General features: G+C 41.4%; 2 long non-coding RNA genes across 2 annotated transcripts; one reads left to right on the forward strand and one right to left on the reverse strand.

The window, feature by feature from the left end:
• Positions 1-1,608: 1,608 nt before the first annotated feature.
• Positions 1,609-4,388, forward strand: LOC147010854 (uncharacterized). Its single transcript, XR_015052202.1, has 2 exons — positions 1,609-3,331; positions 3,436-4,388. It is a non-coding gene; the product is annotated as an uncharacterized LOC147010854 (long non-coding RNA).
• Positions 3,809-8,658, reverse strand: LOC147010855 (uncharacterized). The gene is made up of 4 exons (XR_015052201.1): positions 8,495-8,658; positions 4,877-4,961; positions 4,596-4,736; positions 3,809-4,388 (listed from the first exon to the last, which is right to left on the reverse strand). It is a non-coding gene; the product is annotated as an uncharacterized LOC147010855 (long non-coding RNA).
• Positions 8,659-8,778: the final 120 nt, after the last annotated feature.

Here is an 8,778-nt window from a genome sequence, read left to right on the forward strand (position 1 = left end):
CATCATCACCCAGTTCAATAGTTTATCACATCATCGTCCAGTTCAACAGTTTATCTCATCATCACCCAGTCCAATAGTTTATCACATCATCGCCCAGTTCAATAGTTTATCTCATCATCGCCCAGTTCAATAGTTTATCACATCATCACCCAGTTCAATAGTTTATCACATCATCGCCCAGTTCAATAATTTATCTCATCATCACCCAGTCCAATAGTTTATCACATCATCGCAAAGTTCAATAGTTTATCACATCATCGCCCAGTCCAATAGTTTATCACATCATCGCAAAGTTCAATAGTTTATCACATCATCACCCAGTCCAATAGTTTATCACATCATCGCAAAGTTCAATAGTTTATCTCATCATCACCCAGTCCAATAGTTTATCACATCATCGCAAAGTTCAATAGTTTATCACATCATCGCCCAGTTCAATAGTTTATCACATCATCGCCCAGTTCAACAGTTTATCTCATCATCACCCAGTTCAATCGTTTATCTCATCATCACCCAGTCCAATAGTTTATCTCATCATCGCCCAGTCCAATAGTTTATCACATCATCGCCCAGTTCAATAGTTTATCACATCATCGCCCAGTCCAATAGTTTATCTCATCATCGCCCAGTTCAATAGTTTATCTCATCATCGCCCAGTCCAATAGTTTATCTCATCATCGCCCAGTCCAATAGTTTATCTCATCATCACCCAGTCCAATAGTTTATCACATCATCACCCAGTTCAATAGTTTATCACATCATCGCCCAGTTCAATAGTTTATCTCATCATCGCCCAGTCCAATAGTTTATCTCATCATCGCCCAGTCCAATAGTTTATCTCATCATCACCCAGTCCAATAGTTTATCTCATCATCACCCAGTTCAATAGTTTATCTCATCATCGCCCAGTTCAACAGTTTATCTCATCATCACCCAGTTCAATCGTTTATCTCATCATCACCCAGTCCAATAGTTTATCTCATCATCGCCCAGTCCAATAGTTTATCACATCATCACCCAGTTCAATAGTTTATCTCATCATCACCCAGTCCAATAGTTTATCACATCATCGCCCAGTTCAATAGTTTATCTCATCATCGCCCAGTCCAATAGTTTATCTCATCATCGCCCAGTCCAATAGTTTATCTCATCATCACCCAGTCCAATAGTTTATCACATCATCACCCAGTTCAATAGTTTATCACATCATCGCCCAGTTCAATAGTTTATCTCATCATCGCCCAGTCCAATAGTTTATCTCATCATCGCCCAGTCCAATAGTTTATCTCATCATCACCCAGTCCAATAGTTTATCTCATCATCACCCAGTTCAATAGTTTATCTCATCATCACCCAGTTCAATCGTTTATCTCATCATCACCCAGTCCAATAGTTTATCACATCATCGCCCAGTCCAATAGTTTATCACATCATCACCCAGTTCAATAGTTTATCTCATCATCACCCAGTCCAATAGTTTATCACATCATCGCCCAGTTCAATAGTTTATCTCATCATCGCCCAGTCCAATAGTTTATCTCATCATCGCCCAGTCCAATAGTTTATCTCATCATCACCCAGTCCAATAGTTTATCACATCATCGCCCAGTTCAATAGTTTATCTCATCATCACCCAGTCCAATAGTTTATCTCATCATCGCCCAGTCCAATAGTTTATCTCATCACACAGTTCAATAGTTTATCTCATCATCTCCCAGTTCAATGGTTTATCTCATCATCACACAGTTCAATGGTTTATCTCATAATCACCCAGTTCAATAGTTTATATCATAATAACCCAGTTCAATAGTTTATCTCATCATTACCAAGTTCAATAGTTTATCTCATCATCGCCCAGTCCAATAGTTTATCTCATCATCGCCCAGTTCAATAGTTTATCTCATCATCACACAGTTCAACAGTTTATCTCATCATCGCCCAGTTCAATAGTTTATCTCATCATCACACAGTGAATCGGATGAAAAGAGGATTTTAGGAAAACCACCTGAGTTGTTGACCTTTTCGTCCATGTTGACCTCAAAAATTGGCTGCTTGAATTCGGTGACCTGAAATATAAATCCTATTCAAATTTCAAGTCAATCAGATGAAAATTGAGGATTTTAGAAATCTCACCTGAGTTGTTGACCTTTTTTTAACCTGAAAAACAATCAACTTCTTCCTTATGACAAACTCTACTTTGTGGTGAAGTTTTGTGAAGACCGGTTTAAAATTATGACCTGTGGGCGATAAAGACAGAATAACAAAATCGACTAACCAATATACTTGAAAAATCTTCAATTTTGCAAGTCACAAGCAAATGGACAGAAAGGGGTGAAAACCTCACTTCCTGCACCTTCGGTAGCAGAGGTAATAAAACTGTTTTTGCACTCAGGTTTCTTGTGAAAAATGTTTTGCTTCGTTTAGTACAAGATAAAATATACTCTATTTGAAGAAAAACACATTTCTGCATTGGAAGTGATTTGGAACAAGAAAAGGCATCAGAACAAGCTCATGTGGGAAAAACACTTGTTTTAGGACTCATCGTTATCACCTTATATTTTGCATGGGGAGTTGATAACACATGCCAAGTTTCTATTTTTTCCAATGAGCAGTTTGAGAGAATATAATTTCCAAATTATTTTCCTTTAATCCAATAATGGCAGCCATACCATGTGACTTATGTCAGTGTTAGTCATAAAATATTCTCCATGGGGAGTCCCTCCTTTGGTTAAAGTTTTGCATCGATCAGACAAGCGGTTGCAGAGAAATACATTTTTAAAGTGAAAACAGACAGACAGGAACATTACAATGGTCTCGCATCGACTTTGGGGCAAAACTAAAAAGGAACTGCAAAATGGAGAAGGAATACTTCACCTGAAGTACCCAAAGGACTCAAACAACCCCAAGGAGCCAAAAGACCAGAAGACTGAAAAGACCCTGCATTTATTCCCATTCTTAATAACGTTACAAAGATACATAGGAAACTTTGATGCACGAGAAAGACGTTTGGCCAATCATGCCCGAGTTGTTCCTGTCCCGTTTCTAAACAACAATGACAAAAGTAAATTAAGACAGAACGTAAAATTCACAAATCACTTCGCCCTTTCTTCCCTTATCTTACTAATGATTCACAGACCGGTGTTTGTTTGTCACGCTACTCCTCCTGCAGTTGTGGGCCGATTACATCCAGACTTACGATATAGGATCAGCATGACGCCAATTAGTGTATAGGGGTGTTTTTAGCTTTGCCAGTGGTCTTGTGGGGGGGGGGGTTGTAGAGGGTGGTGCAAATTCTCCATGTAAATGTGTATCATGTAGTGCCACCTTTCAGGTGTGGGAGGGTATTACAAGGCTACACCATTTAGAGAACAGTATTCCTTCAGGTGTGGGAGGGTATTACAAGGCTACACCATTTAGAGAACAGTATTCCTTCAGGTGTGGGAGGGTATTACAAGGCTACACCATTTAGAGAACAGTATTCCTTCAGGTGTGGGAGGGTATTACAAGGCTACACCATTTAGAGAACAGTATTCCTGTCCCCACATTTTCCAATGCAGTGATGAGTTTTAAATTATAAGCAGTCGTTGTGTTTTTGCTTCATGCACGTTACCCAGGTTTTTTTTTTTTTGCATATACAGAACTATCAGTTATTTATACACCGCCTAAATAAAGGTACGTGCCAGAAGAACGTGTTATGTGCTTGGAACAAGATCGCCCGTAGGACGGGTACTCCGCTTGTGTTAAATATGGTGAAGACTAAGCAAATTGAAGTTTGTTTATCAAAAAATATGTACAATATTAAAAGAAATACAATGGAATAAAAATTTTTATTTTGCAATGTCACATAATTAGGTGAGAATCTCAAGACACTGTATATTGTTTTTGAGTGTTCATTACATTATAAGAAAGCAAACCCACAAAAGGTTAGGCTTGCACACATCAGTGTTCTGGTACATGGCCACACTGAGTGGTTTCTGTTGGTGCTTTGGTTTACTGTGCACCTTGCATTGCTAAAAAAAAATAAACATCATAACCACACCATATGATATAAGAACTGATAACACTGACACCACAGTTGGGCTAACTTCTTATTCAGCGATGAATGTAGAGTTCGTCCAAAGTTGCACAAAAGTGAACCCATAATTTATTGGTTTGAATAGTAAAACACAATGTAATTCATGATGCAGGAGAAGTGGTCGCCTTTTGTCGTGAGGTTCCGCCATGAACTTCAAATTCAGGTCAGCATATGGAGCTTCATTTGAGCTTTGTGGCAGTTGAGTTCTGAAGGAACAGAAGTAGCTCAACGAATACAACACCAGTGCAAGTGATGAGCATCACCGACCGTTTCTTTGCAACTTGCTGCGTATTTCAGGATGAATCACCTTGGTCTGTAAAAAAAAAAAAAAAACTGTTTGAATTAGAAAGGATAAGGTGGTCAAATGGGTGGGGTGTGAGACAGAGACAGAAAGAGACTTCTTCACCCCACCATTTCCTCTACCCTTGCACTACCCCATTATCCAGCCAGTCCTTCCCACACATAGCTGTAATGAAGTATAGCCAAGAACGAGGAGAGAGGAGAATGGAAACTGACGTACAAAACGTGTGGGAAGTGGTCGCCTCTTGTCGTGAGGTTCTGGCACGAACTTCAAATTTCCTCCGTCAGTTTTCATCTGGCTGTGCAGTCCATCGATTCCATCACGCATACCAAGCACCATCCTCTTCATTACCGCGACTTCCTGTCAGGTCACACAAGCTATGCCATTACCAATGCAGTGGATCATCTCTAAACCATCTGACAGAGTAAACCTTTTGTGGCCAATCAAAGGCATTTGCAGAGGCCAAACTAACAGGGTGACAAGTGACTTCAGGTACCAACCTCGTGTTGGTTAAGTAACCTTTCCAAATCAGCTGCCATGTCATCTTTGGAACGCTGCAGGGCAGCCTTTTCATTCTGGCACCGTCTGTCAAACACATAAAAGGACCCGTTTCTCACAAAACACCCATGTGACGGTTTGATCTGCTGAGGCCTTAGTTATTTTCTACCTTGGTTTTCACAGTTCTTCAGCTAAAATGTAGGGTCAGTAGGTCGAAATATAAATATAATTTCAATTTTAAGAAATTATATATTTTTTATGATTTTTTTTCAGATGTTCCATGGAAAAGACAAGGGCAGGTTGGGGGGGGGGGGAATATAAATCCCGGACCAGGAGGATGTAAGAAAACATTGAAGATGGAAAACCATTCAAATGTAGGATGCCCATGTTCACTGTATCATCTGATGTGAAAAACAATAAAGAAGGATTAAAACTTGGTTTTACAATATAGTCTGGCATGTTTTTCTTATAGGAACCTGTTGGATCATCAAACAAATGGAAACTATGCTGATAAAATTACTGTCCAAGTCGTAGATGTGTGCGTGCACACCAGTGCATAGTGCTGGATATGATTAAAAAAAAAGGTGTCTACTCGGAGTCAACACGCTCAAAACGGTCAACCAGAGCCATAACCAGCTTAGTTTTCAGTGGGCATCTGATCGTACCGTCTCCCCATCCCCATGAGCACATCAAAGGCTGATTTCTAGTCCGTTGAAGACTGAATATCAGCATCTCTCAGGGAAACTTTGACGTACTTGGCACCGAAATCTTTCAATATGAACAGCGGTGTACAACATTTGACGGAAACAAAATCGTCACAATCAAGAGGAGCCTGCGAATCATCCCTGCTGCTGCACTGAATTGATGCAATAGTTCGGCCAGAATATTCGTCGTCAAGATGTTGTGTGATTAAATCACCAATACAGTCACTCAAATTTATCCCGCTGACATACTTCTTAACTCACGGCTCGCAGACGTCCTCTCCTGTCACAGTCACCGTGTGGCCCAAAATGGAGTTCTTTCGTCCCTCTTCCTGTCCAGGCTGGAGATCCTCAAGGTAGCATCCTGGGCCCTGTTCTTTTTCTGGTTTTCATCAATGATCTCTCAGACTCTCTGGAAAATCCTCTATATCTGTTTGCTTACGACTCCACCATCTTCCGTACCATTGGTCATCCCTTAGACCGGCAAGCAGCAGCTTCTTCGCTCACTGCAGATCTGGATAAAATCACAAACTGGTCCAACAAGTGAAACATGTCTTTCAATCCGGACAAATCTCACACTCTCGCTATGTCTCTTCGAAAGGACCGTTTAGAAAATCCCCCCATCCACTTTCTCAACAATCCTGTGGAAGTCCTTTCTTTCAAGCTTCTGGGTCTCACTTTCTGCCATGACCTTTCCTGGGAAAGCCACATTTCAAACCTGGCCTCCAAAGCCAGTCGCCGACTGGGAATCCTCCGTCGTGCAAAGTCCTTCATTCCCACTCTCTCCTCTCGTCTCATGTCCCCCATGATGTGCGTTGTGTGTTAGCTCTCACACGAGCCTCGACAAGGTATACAAAAAAAAAAAAAAACACTTTCGCCCCAGAAACAAGTCAATCTGAAGCACGCAGGCCAGTGCTCAGACGCCATGACCGAAGATGACTGCACAGCTCAGTTAAAGGTGACTCGGCATTTTGGCGCGTGCGCACAAAATTATGTTTTGAATATAAATGCCGACGTTTACATTTCGGGTTTTGAAACTTTTGCACCCTCGGCGGAAAATGTATAAATATAAAAGGCTAAAAATGTGTTTTATATTTATATTTCATTTCAGCAAATATACCGTCGGCGGATCCGTAAACCAAGCTATAAAATAACCAAGGCCTCATGCACAGTGTTAGGAACACCAACTATAATTGGGTGCCCAGGCATTAAAACCATTATGAGAAATTTCCACTGCAAGCAACAATATATTTAAGGCCTGTAATATTCGATGAATGAAAACCGTCCGTGTTTTTAAGAAAATTTGAATTTATTATTAACCTGTCTGGTGTGCATGCACGCACACAGAGTTACATTTCTACTGTCAGTAAACATACACATTCAATTCTGACAACTCCTCAATCCCCCCACCCAAAGAAAGCCCTCAACCCTCCCCCAAAGCTCAACCACAAACCTCCCAACTCTGCTCTCCCCCAAAAACCCAAGTCCTCACCCTCCCCCTCCCAACCCAAATGCATCAATGCCCTCCCCACTTCAAACCTTCAAACCCTCTCCCCAGCAGAACTACTCACCCCCCCCCACTTAAACAATCCCCAAACTACCCCTTGCAAATCTATCCTATCATTACTCCCCAACTCTGACTCCATGCTCCGCTACTCACCCTCCTCCTGCTCATAATAGCAAACGGGCGTTCCCACATCGAAACAATGGACTATCTAACATTGTTCCATTCCCTATCATGTTATCACCGACTCCACATAAACCCATCACGGTCGCCTGTCCACCTCACAATCCCATGAGAGAAGCGGAAACCCAGTGGCATTGCAATTCCCAAATGACAATGAGCAATCATCTTCCTGATGCATACACTGTACATACACATTGTTAAAAGTGATGACATGTTTTCTTTAACAATGTCGGGAGATTTCCGGAAGTCCTCAACAAAGACCTTTATAATGACATTCTTTGTCGTTTTATGGTCTCTGGTTGAGAGGTAATGTGATAGTTTAAGAGAAAATAGTCGGAAATGAGAGCAAGGACCCGTGTAACCTTCTTGAGAGAAAAAAAGAAAACCCCATCTTCTCAAGGCCCATGATGCCTATTGGCTCAAAATAATTTAAAGTGTCACATTGCTCGTTTTACATTGAAGGGAAAACTTATAGGGAGGGCAAGGTGATTGTAAACACGACAGGTCCGAAGAGGTGTTTGACTTCGCATAGCAGTACAAGCACCAACATGGTGGCCACAGTATAGAAACTGGGTGGTGTCAGGCGAACTGTCCAAACAAATGGGTGGAACTCACACGCACGCATGAACACACAAACACACACCTCCTTTTATAGTATTTAGATCATCTGTGAGCTGTCTGGCCTGGGTTTGAATCCCAACCCAGCTCTAAACTGTCATCCTGGTGCTTTGCAGGCAGGGTGATGAATCTGTGTGTGTCATCCCTCGGATGGATGTGTTACAACTGGACGCATCATCTGCCGGCGTTCGTTAATGGATGTTAATGACCCCACCATGTCCTTCAAAAATAGACGAGTTCTCCAGAACCCTGAACAAATTTCAAATTCTACCCTGACTGCTGGGAATGCAATGGCAAGCCACTCGGTGGGACTGTGTTCAAGAGTTTTGCAATGCACAGATGCTCTGAAAAGAGTATGGTAAATTGATGATTATTCAAAGTAAAATTGCTGATAACTCTGACATTAATAACTTCTTTGTTTGTGCCATTCTCAATTTGTTGACATTCACAGTTGGATTTTTATTTCAAATTCCTTTACATCCCAACACGCTCCACCTTGTTTCTAGACAACGATAATAAATCTGAATGAGTATTTCAACGACTTTGAGTTTTTTTTTTTTTTTAAACAAACCACCAGAAGTGGAGGTCTTGTGGGTGCACAAGTTAGGACATACCCCAAATGCTCCTCAGTGTCGGTGAGTCGCTTCCTCAGTGCAAGGTTCTCGTTCTCACGCTCACGTGCTCGTTCAATGAGGAATGCATGCGGCTGACGTGCGCTCGCAAGCAATCCGTTCACAGTGTTTAACTACTGGGACAACAGGTTGGTGCAATGAGACGCATACATCAGCAACGAGTAACAAAACCAAAAATATGAAAGCAATAATCACATTTCAAAATCAACGTACAAAAAGACAACAGCAAACCTGCCTCCCCAATCCCACTCAGAAAATTAAGTGTT

This window comes from Eptatretus burgeri, chromosome 16 (assembly GCF_056783735.1).
Source record: "Eptatretus burgeri isolate ZD-2024b chromosome 16, Ebu_testis_v1, whole genome shotgun sequence".
NCBI lineage: Eukaryota > Metazoa > Chordata > Myxini > Myxiniformes > Myxinidae > Eptatretus > Eptatretus burgeri.